This window comes from Passer montanus, unplaced genomic scaffold (genome assembly GCF_014805655.1).
Source record: "Passer montanus isolate IOZ18808 unplaced genomic scaffold, ASM1480565v1 scaffold178, whole genome shotgun sequence".
Classification (NCBI taxonomy): domain Eukaryota; kingdom Metazoa; phylum Chordata; class Aves; order Passeriformes; family Passeridae; genus Passer; species Passer montanus.
This window is the reverse complement of record NW_024365159.1, coordinates 348,526-365,568: the sequence shown is the minus strand read 5'-3', so window position 1 is coordinate 365,568 and position 17,043 is coordinate 348,526. Positions and strand designations below refer to the sequence as shown.

The following is a 17,043-nucleotide window of genomic DNA, read 5'->3' as shown; positions in this document are numbered from 1 at the left end:
GATATAGCAAACATTATCTACTCTGCAGGGAGCAGCTCAGATCTTCCAAACCCCCAACTTTCCCTTCTCTGTTACCTTCCAAAATGCCCTCAGGCCCTTTTCTATTAAGGATGAGATCTTGCAGAAGATCTGAGCACTTCTGGTAATGCCAGTTGGAAAAATGTAAACGAAGTTTATTCAAAACAACTTTGGTACACTGGGAGGGGGAGAAAAAAAGTGGGCTGTGACCTAACCTAGATTTTTGTGGACTTGAGTGCCTGTTTGGAGAAGGAAACCTTCAAGGAGGTAGAGTTGTTGCATTGGGGGAAAAAAGGAAGAGATGGTTGTTTACCAGGCACGGGCGTTTGGCTTTGGATTCTGAGAAATCCATCTCCCCTCTGTGTGCTCCCAAACGTGTCTGTCAGGTAAGGGAGGTTCTATTTTCCTAACCCTCAGAGGGATTCTCATTTTAAAGTCGCTGTGGGAGCACAGGTCAACTTACAGGTTTTACTGTGCCCCTCAGTCGTGAGCCAGGCTGGGTTTTGTGGCTCTGTGGATCATGGGCCAGTATTGTGAAGGGGATGGGTCTGAATCTTCTATCCTTTTATTTTGGGCTTGATTTTGTTTGCTGGTTAAGTTTAATGTTTCCTTTTGAGGTATTCCAGGCCAAAGGCTGGTGCTGGTTGAGAGCTTAGGGAACTCGATGGTAGAGTCTGTTCTGGCTGCTTTTTCCCAGGTGAATTGAGGCTGTTTGATGGAACCAGGCAGGAGTTACAGAGTTCTTGCTGTTTGGACTCCATTTTGAGTATTTTTAATAACTCGCCTCTATGCTTTTGGGAAAACAATGAGGCAGAGATCCCTGGGGAGCTGTGCTGGTGTGAGGTGGGTGGGATGAGAGGTGGGCAGCGCTTCTCTTTGTCAAATGGTTCTCCCAGTAACTGAGCTGGGGGAATGGAATTGAGGCTGGGAGAGCTGGGGGGCTCACCTGGAGAGGAGAAGGCTCCAGGGAGAGCTCAGAGCCCCTGCCAGGGCCTAAAGGGGCTCAGGAGAGCTGGAGAGGGACTGGGGACAAGGGATGGAGGAACAGGACACAGGGAATGGCTTCCACTGCCAGAGGGCAGGGATGGATGGGATATTGGGGAGGAATTGTTCCCTGTGAGGGTGGGCAGGCCCTGGTACAGGGTGCCCAGAGCAGCTGTGGCTGCCCCTGGATCCCTGGCAGTGCCAAAGGCCGGGTTGGTTGGGCCTTGGAGCACCCTGGGACAGTGGAAGGTGTCCCTGCCCATGGCAGGGGGTAGAATGGGATGACCTTAAAGATCCCTTCCCACTGAGCCCATTCTGGGATTGCCATATCATTCTTGTCTTCAGGAGTTTGCTGCAGATCTTTCTGAGAGAAGAAAGGAGAAGTAACACTAAGCATTGCTCTGGAAAAACAAGTTGTATGTGGGATTAATGGGTGGTATTCCAAGTCTCAGACATGACTGAAATAATGGTTAAAAACAGCATAAGGGAAAAAAATTGCTTGATTGTGTCTTGGGCTATTTTGTTTAAAACATTCTCCTGCCCTGGTCAGGGTAAGGTTGAATAAACATGAGTGGTCGATGAGCTTTTATGCTGCATTTCTGTTGCAGATAAAATCACTGCGGTGTGCTTGTAGGAAACCAAAATGTTTTCCTCTTCACCACGAACCAAGTGAAGGAGAGGTTTGACCCCTGTTAGTTGTTTTTCTCTGATGTGAAATGGTGAGAAAGTTCTAAAAATCCTCCCTGAAATGCAGAGCATTTCAACTCCAAACCAAGAAATATTTACAGCAATTTTATGAAATGTTTTTTTAGGAGTGAATTTGGTTCAATAGAACTGACTTCAGTCATCAGCAGTGAAAATTATTTCTATCTTCTTTTCTGTATAAATTAAGCATTTATTGGAGGAAGGGAAACATTTTCCCTTTTCAAAGACACATCACCCCTAATTGGCACGCCTGAATTTCTGAGGTGCTCACAGAAGTACAAAAAGACAAAGCCCCCCAGCCCACATCCTGCTCTGGGGTAGGATACAATAACCATCTCTGGATAGCTCTGCCTGCTCTGCCTCAGACTCCTGAGGATCCCCCTTTGGCCCGGGGCAGGAAAAGGAATAAATTTACTTCATTGAACAACCCTGCTTCCCTTAATTCTTTTTTTAAATTTTTTTTTAATAATCAGAGCCTGGTGAGGCCCTGGTACAGATTTCCCAGAGAAGCTGTGGCTGCCCCTGGATCCCTGGAAGTGTCCAAGCCAGGCTTGGAGCAGCCTGGGCTAGTAGAATGTGTCCCTGCCCATGGCAGTGGATGGGTTTGAGTCCCTTCCCACCCAGACCATTCCATGATTCCCAGATAGCAGAGGAACTGCAGCTTAAAGCCTTGGGAGTTAAAATCAGCTCGAGATTCTATTTCCTGCAGTACTTATGATTTATTAATATTTGTCTTTAATTTCCAACCCTGAGCTAAATGGACAAACCATGGCCCATGCAGTGACAATCAAAGGAATGTTTCGCCTGCTGGAGGAAAGCTCCAGAGCCATTCCCCCAGTAAGGAAAGCCCTGACAGCCCTTCAGCCAGCTCCCCAGTTTCCACAGAGGATTTGCTGAATTGTGCTGCTATTAGAAGCCCTTTGCAGTCAGTAATTTGGGGTTATTTATGCAGGAGAGGGGAGGGAACTGCCGCATGTAGAACAGAGGAGCAGGGAAGTTCAAGCTTCAGAACCTCTTTTCTGGACTAAGGCTGTCCCCAAACCCATGTTCTGTTGGTCATGGGATAATTTAATGACCTAACTCTGCTTTAGCACTCTGTGCATGTGCAGGGGTGTATGGAAGAGGGATGAGTTTTTTGGCCGCCTCTGTCTCAGCTTCAGCATCCATGTTCCACATGGAATTAAACCACTCCTCTAGCCAAGCTGGGAATCAGAGAATCACAGACTTGTTTGGGCTGGAAATTACCTTAAAACCCATCTTGTCCCATGAGCAAGGACACCTTCCACTATCCCAGGTTGCTCCTAGGCCTGTCCAACCTGGCCTTGGGCGTTTCCAGGGATGGGCAGTCCTGAGCTGATCTGATGCTGTAGCCCAGTATGGTAATATCCTGATCCCCGTGGGTTTGGAAGAACAGGAGCCCGCAGCTCCTCAACTCTGCTTTGTTGTCTTTTGTCTCAGAAAACGTATTTATCTGTCATGATTTATCTGTCTCCTTTCTTACCCATGAGGAAATGGTTATCAATTGGAAGAGCTGGCATGAATTATAAATGATTATCCCTCTTTTAACAGCTGAAAGCAGCACTTAAATGTGAAGCACTTGAATGCAGTGGTGGTTTCCTGGATGAAAGGCAGGAAAGTTCGCTCTGCTGCAAGCCCCAACTTGCTGGTTTTCTTTCTTCCTCCCTCACCTCACTTAGTTCATTAATTCACACATATCAGCTCTGGAATTCACTGGATTCCCTTAGTCCTGACTCTTCACCAAGTGTTATTTTGAAAAATAAGAATTCTTAACGATTCCCTAGCACAGGAAAGGTTGTTTTGCCCTTTTGATTTATATAAAAGCAGGTGATGAAGGGAAGAGCTTTGAATGCTAGAACTTTGTGAAGAAAACTTAGGGAAGGAGGAAATGGCAGGATGCAAGCAGGCGTGGAAGGGCTCCCTTGAATGATTATTCAGGAATTTGTTCCCATTGCCTCTAGTTTTGCTAAAAATAACAGTACTGTGTGGTGAATGAAAAGTGATAAATGTTTCATGGAAATAGATCATGGATTGAGGCCTTCCTTGGGGAAAAAATTCCATGTGCCTCAGAGGGGATCTTGGAGGCTGTCTTGTCTGCCATGTGTGTTTGCAGCCTGGGTGATTTACCTGGGTTTGCAACCTCAGAGAGGTAATTGGGGTGAAATCTCTGCAGTTCTGGTTTGATTTCATTCTCAGTCCCTTCACTTCTGGAGGTAAGGCTCATCCTGGGCCAGCAGTGGTCCAAGACACCCTGTACTCAATTCCTCCAATGGAAAACATCAGCTTCCCTGCACAGATGGTGCCAGCACTGGCTGCAGGATGAGGATGGATGGTCCCATTATTCCCAGGGGCTGTGTTTCCTTTGTCTGCCTGCCCTTTTCATGGCTGTGCCCTGCACTGCAGAGCTCCCTAGGGTGCTTTCTGCCAAAATTAACCGGGGGTAGTTTATTGCTGAAGGGGAGAGAGCAGCCACCTGCGCTCCCAGGATTTTAGGAATTCCTCTTCTAGCATGACACGCATTTATCACAATCCTGGAGGCTCTTCCCTAGTGTATATTGATTTTCAGGGCTATATTTGGCTCTGCTTTTTCTTCGGACAGTGGAGGGAATATCAGGTGAATGTTTTGTGCAGCGATGCCTAAAATACAACAGCAGTCTCCAGATACTTCCCTGGGGGATTGCTGATGGTTCATTAAAGAGACCTTTCCTTGTTGCCAAGGGAAGCTGTGGATTCCCCATCCCTGGAAGTGTCCAAGGCCAGGTTGGAGGGGACTTGGAGCAACCTGGGATAGTGGGAGGTGTCCCTGCTCATGGCAGGGGGTGGAATGGGATGGGCTTTAAGGTCCCTTCCAACCCAAACCATTCTATGAGTCTGTGATTAAATATCTCCTCCTTTGGCTTAACTAATATCTTGTGATCTAAACCACTTAATCATCACTACTTTTCCATCTGTTTCTCATTCAAGGAATTGTGTCATATCAGATGATTCATTCATATTTGATTAGAGATTTCATTATAAGCTGGCCTGAAGTTTTTTATGATCTAATGAAAGGCTTTGGAATCACTGATTTGGAACTGCAGTTGTAATATGCAGAATAAATGTACTGCACATTTTGATGATACTTTTCCTAGGTACTTTTTAAAGCTCTGACAGTTCTTGCCAGTGAATTGTGTACATTGAATTTTTGAAAAAAGTTTCTGGTGAAATGCTATGATCTTATCCATTGGAGAGAAGAACTCCCAAGCTACTCCAAGTTGCACTGAATGACCAAACAGTGAAATTTAGGTCAAAACTTGCCTTTTTTGATCCATTTATAATGATGCTTATAGACAGTCACACTGTAATGATATTAATGAAGCTCTTGAAGATCCAGAGTTGTCCTGCTTAAGTGACATATGGGAAGCTTTTTATTTTCACTGAGGACAGTCACCTACCACCTGTGTGCAAATTGTTCCTCAGATTAAGTAAATTGATACAATTTTTTCTTCAATTTTTTTTTCAAAAAACAGATGAAGTGGTTGCAATAAGGTATTTTTAAAAATACTAATGAGGCAGAGTTGGAGGTGTTTGCCCGGGGAGTGCTGGGACTGGACGACAGGGATCTGGCCAGGCACAGGTGGGAGTTTGTCCCTCCCTTTCCGAACCCCTTCTCTGACAAGCAGTGGGGTTTTCTGTTTGTTCCCTGCTGGCAGGAGGGGTGGGACGAGCCCTGGGCTCAGCAGCAGGTTTGGGAAGGTGCTGGTGACGCACTGAGGGGGAAAGGGAGGGCAGCCAGCTCCTGCCCGTCCCAGTAATCCTGGCAGCTGCTGTGCCTGTCACTTAGTGGGATCTTAGGGTGGCACTAGGCCTGCCTGTCTGCCTCAGCCAGGGCGGGTCAGAGGGGTTTTGCTGAGCTGAGAGCAGAGTTTTGCTGGTGGATCTCGGCTCAGAGGGTGGCAGGAGTTCCCCTCACACAGCCCTCGGGCAGGCTTCCCTCACAGACGTGGCTCTGAGGGGCAGCTATTGAGGACAGGTTTCCTTTCCTGGGCTCCAGCAGCACACCGAGTGGATGCCTGCAGGCACTCAGGAATCACAGCACCCCAGGAGGCTTCGGGATGGGAGGGATCTCAAAGCTCATGCCCTTCCACCCTGCCGTGGGCAGGGACACCTCCCACTGTCCCAGGCTGCTCCCAGCCCCAGTGTCCAGCCTGGCCCTGGACACTCCCAGGGATCCAGGGGCAGCCACAGCTGTTCCAGGAATTCCATCCCAGCCCCTCCCCACCCTCACAGGGAAGATTTTCTCCCCAATATCCCATCCATCCCTGCCCCTCCTTCTACTTAATGGCTTTGTAGTGGGAGCAGGATCTTGGGAGGAGCTCCCAGCTCTGTCCCTGGAGCTCAACCAGACCCTGGTGCCCAGCCTGCCACTGCAGTGGAATTGTGTGTGTGTGTGAGTGCATTTAACCTCACAAATCATGTTTTGGGCTTCAAAGCCAGCTCAGATGTTCCAGAAGGAATGACTCCTTGTTTCCGTGTCCTGCCTTTTATAGTCTGTGGGGTCTGAAAAGCTGCTAGCTTTTCCTGGTGGGAAACACCAGGCCTGACCTTCAACCAAATGTTGTGCTGGAAAAGTACAGCTGGAATATTATCAAAAAAATACCCCTAACCACAGTATTAGGTGTTTGATACCATGTTTGGAGGTATCAAACATTTTTATAGATGGAAAAAATAAAATTCCTTTCACGTTCCATGTAAATCCCTGATACAGGGATTTGTATATGCTTATATATGTACATATATGTGTATATATTTGTATTATGCTTGAATAATCCCTGTCCCAGGGAGTTATCATGTCTTGAATTAGTGCTAAACAGAACTCATATCCCTCTCCCTCATCCCTGGCTGTGCCTGTAACAAAGTCTCTAAAGCCTCAGGAGTTCAAAGCCCATTGGGTTAGGAGATAACACTGTGGAAAAGGCAGAAGGAAAGGCTGGTACTGAAAAATTAGTAAATTGATTTAAAATTTAAAAATCCCTTTTGGGACCTTGAGGACTTTACCTTGGTGACCCCAAGATGGTGTGGAGTAATCCTTAAAATTGCAGAGAAGTAAATTCTAGAATTCTCTGGAGTTTCCTTTCCAGCATGGCAGTGCAGGGAATGGTTTCACTTCTGTTTGGGCTCTGGACACACGACCTGGCCGTGCCCCGAGGCTGATCAGGGATGGGAGTGACACAGCAGGGAAGGTGCTAGCTGTGTTGACACGAGTATCAGGTGTCCTGGGTGAGCAGCCAGGAAACTTCATCTGGTTCCATGTGCAGCCCAACGTGCAGCGTGTCCGTGAGGAGCTGCTCCACCTCTGTTCGTGCAGCAGGGCACTGGGGAGCCACCAGGAAAACTCCACTTCTTCTTGGCTTGGGAACACATTGCAGTAAAGCAGGTTCTTCATTCTCATTTTCTTCATTTATTCATTCTCAGTTTCTTCATGCAGAAAAGCCAATTCTTTATTCACAAAGTTCATATTTATAGGAAGTATCAGAAGGCACTGTGTTAGACCTAACTGGCTAACAAGACACTGACACTCAGTTTATTGGTCTGTAAATGGCTAGGGTGTTTGTCTGTCAAATCTCTCTATTTTTGGTTAATTCACATATTTTGTTCACTGATTCCCATGGGACAGATTTCTTGTTTATTACAGGTGCAAATGGTGTCTTACCAGAATAGCTTGTTGTGCTAATTGTTTTCATTCTTATGATTTTTAACATGGGAAATTAAAAGCTAACTGCTGGCTTAGCTAGAGCGGCAGGGCCTAAACCATATTTTATAAGGCCTTTTTTTTATATCTCTACCTGTATGCAACAGGAACACGTGCATTAATCCACTCTGAAGGGGATTACAGTCATTCAAAACACCATTCCCCCCTCCTTTTCCCAAATACTCGCTCACAGGTGCCAGCTTTTCACTGTCAGGGTCAATAATGTGGGGTTTACTCATATCCCAAACCCCCCATATTTGTTGGATAATCTCTGTTTTCTCTTTAGTTTCAGCAGAAATTGTGTTCCTCAGCACAGAGGGGGAGCTTTGGAATTGTGCTGCTGTTTGCTGGGTTGGAAAAGGCTCATTGCAGCAGAGAAGTAGAAAATGCAGTTACTTGGCAGCTTGTCTCTGTACATCACCAAACCCCACCAAGTTCCTGCAGCTTGTAAATACTCATATACTCAAATATTCATGGACTTTTGCCAAAAGGCTTAGCAGTGTATACTTTTCCATGTTGTCTGCATGCTTCTCCTTTGTGTTCTAGTTTCATTATTTCTTCAGTGTTATTTGGGAATCCTTTGGGCTTCAATGCAGAGATTGGGCTACATGTTCTAACAAAGTTACTGCTGCTGGTCAGGGTGCTGGTGCAGGAACTACACCATAGTTCTGTTCCACAAGAGAAAAATGACTGTTCAGGCGCAGTGCATGAGGTGACAGACAAATGAAAATTACAGCTGATTTAAAAATCAACATAATATTAAGACAAATTCTAGTCTTTTCAAAGCAGTTTTAGTGGGGGTTTCAGACAGCCCTGGAGCAGGGTGGATATGACATTTTTGTGCAGTTTAGAATGCACTTTACTCTTTATCCCACAAAAGATGTTCTTGCACAGGATGAGAATTTCAGCTTCTGAGGAGCTGTTACATAATTCAGGGTGCTATTTACGCCTTGGAATTAAATATTAGGCTGGTTTCTACCCAAATGCTGCTTTACATCCAAAATCCTGAGCTGTGCATCCCTGGGTGGGCATGGCAGGTATTGAGGACAGGTTTCCTTTCCAACCCAAACCATTCCTTGATTCTTTGCAGTGCATGACTCCAGGTTCTCCTTTACCTGTCAGCTAATTCGGCCTCCCTGGGCAAAGCAGTCTGAAGGAGTGCAGCATTTTACAGGGAGCTGAACTTGTTTACTCTTTAAGCCACTGTAAACCAGATCTCGGCACAAATGCTAATTTTGAGACGCTGATCTCCACGAGCAGCAGATATTTAGTCTTACACGCGCCAGATGGGTTTGCTGCTGGCATCACTTGTGAGATTATGGTCAAAACAAGGACAGATCTGCTATAGAATTCCAAGACCCGACTGAATAATTTTGTGTTTGCCTTCCCAAGGATCAGCTAGTTGTCACAGTGCTTTACTTTGTCGCTGTCAGTGTGGTAAAGCTCCTTCAGGCATCTGAGATAGGCTGGCAGAGGGAGGAGAGGCCTTGCAGTGAAGGATCTCTCCCATCTCAGGTTTCATTTGCTAATAAGCTTTGTATCTTTTTTATTTTTTATTAAGGTCATTGTAGAATATTTCCAAACTTTTAGGCCTGCAGGAGAGCTGGAGAGGGACTTTTTACAAGGACACTGAGTAACAGGACAAGGGGGAATGGCTTCCCACTGACCACCCCCAAGCTTTTGCTGACCCTTTTCCCATTATCCAGGAGCATTCTGTATTTCCACTGGGATGACACAAAACCAAGCTGCTGCTGGTTCCGACATCTCCCCGACATTGTGTGCGGCACTGAGGATTTCAGAAACAACACTTTCCTTGAGCAGAAATCAAGGCAGATGGTAAAACCAAGTGACCTACAAAACATAACAAGTTTTCTCACCAGAAATGTACAGTACAAACAAATGTACTGTCACCTAAAAATACCGAGATGGCATTTCTGACAGAGTGATGATCGTACGGGGAAGTCAAAGTTTGGGTAAGGTCAGGAATGAATTCTGCATCCTCTAAAAACACACTGGTGATCAAACTGACTGTAACGTGCTTCAGCCTCTTGTTTCCTCCTCCTTGGGACTTGGTTTGCTTGGGTTTGTCTGCTTCTGTTGGATCTGTAAAACAATTATCTGAAACTGCCTCTGCTGAAGTGAACGTCTCAGTGTCTTGTGGCCAGCAGCACTGGTCTGGACAGCTTGTGTTACTTTCCCCTGAAAATTGCCCCATTGGTAATTGCCCTGTTGGTATCTCATGGATCCGTCCTCCCATAGGACAGAGCCATGGAATCACTAAAACTGGAAAATACCTCCTGAGTCCAACTGCTCCCCCAGTACTGCCACCACTAAATCATGTCCCCCAGTGCCACATCCACATGGCTTTTGAACACTTGCAGGGGTGGTGGCTCCACCACTGCCCTGGGCAACCCATTCCAAAGCCTGAGCACCATTTCAGAGAAGAAAGTTCTAATTCCTCCCCTGGCCCAGCCTGGGGCCATTTCCTCTCCTCCTGTCCCTGTTCCCTGGAGCACAGCCCGACCCCCCCCGGCTGTCCCCTCCTGGCAAGAGTCGTGCAGAGCCACAAGGGCCCCCCGAGCCTCCTTTTCTCCAGGCTGAGCCCCTTCCCAGCTCCCTCAGCTCCTCCTGGGGCTCCAGTCCCTTCCTGAGCTCTGTTCCCTTCCATGGACACGCTCCAGCCCCTCAGTGTCCAGCTCCTCCCTCATTTTTCAAGCATTGCTTCTGGACCCCGAGCACCTCGTGCACGGACAGTGAAGTCCTTAGGAAATCTCCAGGGCTTGGGATCCACGGCCAGGAGCTGGTGCTGTCTCACGGTCCCCGCCAAGGCAGGGCTCTGCAGTTCAAGGCTGCTGCCCTGAGAGAAGCAAACTTGAGGCAAATCGGCTGTGAAGTGGAAACATGGGAATGAAAACAGGAGAAATCACGGGAGGATTAGGCTGTGGTGATTTAAGGCAGCTTTATTTCGGGATGGAAACACTGACGCAGGATTGAACGCACGTGGAGTTTGGCTCCTTATCTCCCTTGCTAAGAGGGGTGGTCTGACACAGGAATCCATCTCTTTGCAAGACCTTTCTATATGCAAAAAGATGGTAATAATGGCATTTTGGAAATGCTGTTCCCTGTGTTGGCTCCTTGGATTGATCAGCTGGGAAGGCAGAGGGGCTTTTGTAGGCATCATGTGCAGTGGGCTTCTGGAATGTTGGGAGATGTGCAGTCTGGGGTTCACATAGAAAATATGGATACCTGGGTTAGTGCAAGGTGTCCCCTGCCCGTGGGACAAGCCTCATCCAACCTCAGACATTTCCAGGGATGGGGGAGCCACAGCTGCTCTGGGCAGCGTTTTCACTCACGGTGTTCTGTTCTATGAATGTTTCAGCTGGTCTGGCTTTCCCTGGAAGAATGACTTGTTTCTGTAATCTTTTAAAGGAATGGGCTCCTAAACCTGAGGGATGACCCTGCAGAGTGCAGAGCTTCATTAAAGTGCCCTGAAAATCAAATACAGTTAATGTAAGGTGTGGTTTGCTCAGTGGGGAAGGGATTAACTGTGTATCAGGCAGGAGTTTTACCTACAGAAGGTTCTGGTAGTGATTATCTGTATTATTTGGAGCTTCTTTACACAGTTTTGGCCAGAAATGTTGAAGCGAACCTGGATGTCCAATTTCTGTCATTTATTGCTAGTACCCAGGGTGTGTAGTACTTCAGGGAGGCAGCAGATAAGCCATTGCCATCTCTGCTTGCCTCCAGATACCACTGAATCAGATTTAACCTCCTTAGACTTGCTTTTAAAAGCCTTCCTCTTCAGCTTGCCTCCTGCAGCTGCTCCTCAGCTGCTGCCTGGATGTCCTTTTCATCTCTTTCTCCCAACTTCCCAAGTGCCTTTTGTCTGTGGTGTCCTCCTAAGCCTCGCTGGGCTGAATCCCTGAACCCTCTTCATCTCCTTCCCCGAGTCTTTTATCTTTTCCCAGTGCTCTGAAAAGTGAGTCACTTATTTTGGGTATGTTTAGGAGCTCCATCCTTATATAGATATTTTATGTCTCTCACCTTCGGGCTTCTCACAGCATCCTGTTTCTTTTTGTGGAAGGATCAGGCTGCAGTCGACTCCTTGGCAGGGAAGTTTGGTGCCTGAACGTAGCTGGAGCAGAGTTGTAGCCTCCCACTGAAAAAGGCAGCCACCATTTAATTTGCTAGAATCCCTAAACCCTGTATTAGGTCCAAGTTTTGCAGCTGAAGTGGCATTTTTAATCCAGGATTTATCAGAATTTCTGAGGGAGGACTCGCTCCCCTCTTGCTAGGGTTGTAGTAGCTGCAGTGTAGGTGTGTTGTGGTTTGGGAAGCTGCTTACCATGCTCAGCAGGAGACCACCCAACTCAGAGCTTTTAATAAAAGAAGCGGGAGGTTTGAGTCTAGAAGCTCCCAGGGACAAAATTAGGCTGTTCTCTTTGTTCATTCATGGAGGTGTTTGTTCCTTAGGAAGGCAAGTTTAAAATGAGTTGGAAAACAACATTCAGAGAATCACAGAATGGTTTGGGTTGGAAGGACCTTAAAGCTCATCCAGTGCCACACCCTGCCATGGGCAGGGACACCTTCCACTAGCCCAGGGTGCTCCAAACCCTGTCCAACCTGGCCTTGGACACTTCAGGGATCCAGGGGCAGCCACGGCTGCTCTGGGCAGCTCCTCTGTGCCAGGGCCTCAAGAGCCCCCAGCCAAGAATTTCATCCATCCCTGCCCTCTGGCAGTGGGAAGCCATTCCCTGTGTCTTGTCCCTCCATCCCTTGTCCCCAGTCCCTCTCCACCTCTGGAAGGGGCTCAGAGGTCACTCTGGAGCTTTCTCCTCTCCAGGTGAACATGCCCAGCTCTCCCAGCTTGGGTCCAGAGCAGAGGGGCTCCATTCTTTGGCACCCTCTGGATGTTTTCCAGCAGCTTCACTTCCTTCTTAATGCTGGGGGTACCAGAGCTGGAGGCAGCTCTGCAGGTGGGCTCTCAGCAAAGCAGGGTAGAGATGGGGAATCCCAGTGAGATTCCTTGTGAGAAATATCTAAAACCCATTACAGCCATACCTGGATTTAACCTGGTGTGTTGCTGTGTTAAAACTCACCTTCAGGCTGATCCCTGCCTGGCTCTGGCTCTGTTTGAGGAGCAGCACCTGAAGGAAAATGCCACAGGCTGGGCAGATTTTCAGCAGAAGCAGCACTGAGTTTTTGTGCTGTGTCTGAAAGGCACCTGGTGTCAGTGGTTTGGGGATAAATGGCAAGGGAAAGCTCACTTTGAGGAGAGCCATCTGTGACGCGGGGAATCCTGGTCATGCGTGGATCACTGCTGGCATGGGGAATGCAGGGAACATCTGCCCTCATCCTTCTGGGTTTTAATGTGTTCAGTTCATCTGCTGAGTTTTGGGGGGGAAAAAATGGAAAATGTCTGTTTTTTAAGAAAAATCTTAGCCCAGGTGTGTGTTTTGGTGTGTGTACCCAGGTAGGGCAACCCCTGCCTGTTCTGCCAGAATAAAAAGATGTTTTAGTGCCATTTTTCTGTGCTGTCCAGCGTTTTGAATAAGTTGAGGTTACTTGAATTCCTCTAGGAAACTGCCTGTGTTTGACACTCTCTTAAAAACCTTTTTTTTTTAATTTATTTTTTTTTTTTTTTATTTTAAGGTGCATCCTCATTGTATTGAATGGACAACAAATAGCATCCTGGTCCTAAGGCAGCTGATACCTGAGTATATCCATTATTTGGAAGTAAAGCCCTTCCAGAGGGGGCTACAGGAAGCTGTGGGCTTCTTGCCCATTTGGATGGGCTTCTCTTCCACCACGGTCTGGATTTCTACTTAAAACTGCAGCCTTTGGGCTATCTATGAGTTTTCAACAGCTATGGAGTAGCATTCCTATTACAATTTGCTGTTTAACTGTTCCTTTTGTTGCTTTATTTTTGTCATGATGGAGGAGATGTTGTTGCACATTTTGGGGCGTGTTGGACAGCTGGGAGTCCCTTGGCTGGTGACACAAATGAACTCACTCTCCTGCTAGTAATAACCATTTATTTGCTGTTTGAAATATAGTGGGACAGGAAATTACTCAGAATTTTGTTTCATCTTCTTTTTTGGCAAAAGGTAATGGCCTTAGGCTGAGGAAGGGCAGGGTTAGGTGGAATATTGGGCAGGAATTGTTCCCTGTGAGGGTGGGCAGGCCCTGGCACAGGGTGCCCAGAGCAGCTGTGGCTGCCCCTGGATCCAGTGCCCAAGACCAGGTTGGACACTGGGGCTTGAGCAACCTGGGATGGCAGGAGGTGTCCCTGCCCATGGCAAGGGGGAATGAGATGGGCTTTAGAACCCTAACCATGCTGTGCCACTGGCTCATCAGCTGGCTTTATTCCTGCCACTGGAGAGCTCACCCCTTGGGAGGCTCAAGGGAAAACTCCAGAGGACCAGTGGGAATTCCAGGTGTTTGTCTAACCCCACCTTCACTGGGGGTTCCTCAACTTTCCCATCCTGACCCAACCAGGTGGATTTTTTTTTTTCTCATGGGAAGTTTTTCATGTGTAATGTCAGGATGAGACTTTCTGGCTCCTGCTCCATCTCTTCCATGTTTAATTCTCTTCTCCAAAGTGTCATTTTCCCTTGAAGGAAGCTGAGAGTGAGATTAGAGAAAAGCATGTGAGAAATCCATGTGGGTTTGTCTCTACAGAAGTGCAGCTGGGCTTCCTTCAACTCTGCTTTTTGTCCTGGGGATCTGCTGGGGGGAGAAGTTTCCTGTTCTGAAAGCAGGACAGATGGATCAAAGAGGTTCAGTTGCTGGGTAATGCCTGGAGCAAAGAGGCAGGTGAAATTGCATTCCCAGGAATCACAGAATCCTGGAATGATTTGGGTTGGAAGGAACTTTAAACATCATTCAGTCCCACCCTGTGTCATGAGCAGGGACACCTTCCACTATCCCAGGTGGCTCCAAGCCCTGTCCAGCCTGGCCTTGGACACTTCCAGGGATCCAGGGACAGCCACAACTTCCTGAGTCTTTTAAGAAGATCCATACATTTATCTTTGTTGGTTTCTGTTTTATTATTTATTATTTATTATTTAGTTAGATGAGGATCTTTTCCAATGGAAACTCAAGTAAGTTTTGCTTATCCCTCCATGCAAGGAAACTGCCAGGAAAGGTTTCCCACAATTGTGTGAAGTTTGAAATGAGAAATAGTCCAAGCCGACTCCTTTCATTGCATTATCTTTAATTTCACAAAAAGCTCTGGCTCCATCCAAGACACTCATTTGTTAGAGATGTCACTGATGAAACTAGCAAGGAGATAAAGTGGGATAATGGTTGAAGAGGAGGTGGAGAAACTGGAGTGTCTCCCTTTGGAGCTGCTCTGTCCTGCACAGGCTCATCTGTTGGAGACATCTCTGTTGGAGACGCCTGTGCCATCAAGGGTTTGGTGCTGGCCTTGAACCCTCCATATTCTCATTAAGAAAATACCTATTTATCCATGGGAGTTTATAATTTTCCAAACTCTGATGTCCTGCTCTGAGTTGAGAGAGGTTGGAATGAGATCCATTCCAGCCCAGGCCATTCTGGGATTGCTTGCAAACAGTGGAAAATGTTACTGGAAAATGTTGTTTTCTGTCTTTGGTGGATGTAGCTTGGTGGGCTTCCTTTTTCTTCCAGTGAAGAGACATTTTTTTAATGCTTTAAATCTAAGATGGAGACAGTAGGATAAGTGGTCTGCTCTTCAAGTTTTGGCTTCCTTATAGAATTTCCATGTAGGTTCCTAATAAATGCTAATGAGGTCTGTTCGGGGCAGGAATTAGGCTCAGGAAAACTGGATGTGTAGAAATCCAGAATCTCTGTACCCTTATGCTGTCTCCAGGTCTCGATAGTAATCAGGGAGAAGTTTCCTTGCAATGAATGAGTGAGTGACATTTAAAGCTCCATCTGTTGCCTGCGGAGTGCTGCCTCACAACGTGTTTCCATGGCTGATGGGATGATTAATTTCAGTTCCCATTCACAGAGCAGGAAATATTCCCTGAGCAGGGAGTGACTCCAGCCCTCGCCGAGCTGCAGCGTGCATGGAGCTCGTAGGAAACCTCGGCTGCTGTTTACTCCCCAGCTTGTGCTCCCAGACAGGATCCAGGCTGCCTTTGCAGCCACCCACCTGGGCTGTCCCAAAATTCCCAGGGGCTGCAGGGTCCTGACCTGCCTTTGGCTCCAGCTGGGCTATGATGCTCAAGCTTGTTGGCTAATTCCAGCCCAGAATACCCTCCCTGGGATTCTGGTCCTTGGAAATGGGATAACAGAGGTAAGAACTGAGTGAAACAGAAGTAACTGTTTCCTCCTGCTGTCCCACCCAGCAGGGGTTTGGAACCAGATGATCTTTAAGGCTCCTTCCAACCCAGGCCATTCCATAAATCTGTGATAGTTCTTTAATTTGATGTGGATCCATGGAGGAGCAGGACTGTGCCCTCATCCTGCCCCCATGTGATGCTCGGGATGTGCTCCGGAGGATGTTGGTGTCCTGGGAGCTGCCCTGCCATGACCTGCTCCCACCACCTGCTCCTGGACAAGTCTGAGGTTCCTCTAGTTCAGCTTGGCGCAATCCTGTCTAGAGAATAAAAATTCAGAATTGAGTGAAGCTGCTAAGGTGTTGTTTCCCCCCTCTCCTATTACTTTCTCCCTCCAGGTGGGACGTGTGCCATGCTGGAGATGGAACCAGCTCCGAGGGTGCTGTGCCACGGCTTCGTTCTGCTTCCCCACAAAATCCCTGCTTTTATCCCGGCACTGCAGTCAGATACTGCAGTGGCTCAGTGCTATTTATAGCTCTGATCTCACTGTCTCACAGTGTTTTGGGGGGTTTTAGCAGTGTGGGCACTGCTGGAAAAAGATCCCTGGGTCGGCCAGGTGATGGAGGAGATCCCAGCGCTCCAGCCACTGCCGGGAGGGGGGATGGATTTAATTCACAATAATCCAGTGATGCTCGACTGGCACACATCTTCCTGCCAGAATAAACCACCTCAAGTGCTCCCTTGGCTGTGCTCAGAGTCAACAGTAGCTGTTCACCTCCCTTTCTAGGCTGATTCTGAAGGAAAACTGGGGTGATGGTTATAGGAACGGCGTTCGAGGATTCGGAGCCAGCATCATGCTCCCCATATGCCCAAGGCATTCCTGCCAGCAGCAGCTTGATGTTTAAATGTCTTTCAAAACACAGGGAATTATTTAAAAATCCATAACTGTTGCTGGACACTGAGGACAGCCCTGAGGAATAAAGTCAAATGATTTTTTTGCTTTTCCCTGGGGAGGAAAGAGCTGGAAAAAATGCTGAGAGGGGGAGATCCATGCACACACTTCCTCAGCATCCCGCTGGGTGGTTCAGCAGGATGGGGATGATCTGATGGCAGCAGCCAAGAGTTTGGGATCCTGAGCACATCCTCTGGCTTTGTGTTTGCTTTTTGTGGGTGCCCAAAGGCTGACGTGCTGCTCTTGGCAGAGCCTGGCCCGAGGGCATGGCTGGCACAGCAGTAATTAAAAAGCAAACTCATTAGCTGGGAATAAAGCCCTGGCCCGGAAAGGATGGGAGAGAGGGAGAAGCTGAGTCCATGGGCTCTGGA

General features: G+C 47.5%; 1 protein-coding gene across 9 annotated transcripts in view; it reads left to right on the top strand.

The window, feature by feature from the left end:
- Positions 1 to 17,043, top strand: part of HDAC4 (histone deacetylase 4) — a 176,839-nt gene that overhangs the window by 70,233 nt on the left and 89,563 nt on the right. The gene's annotated exons all lie outside the window — the stretch shown is intronic.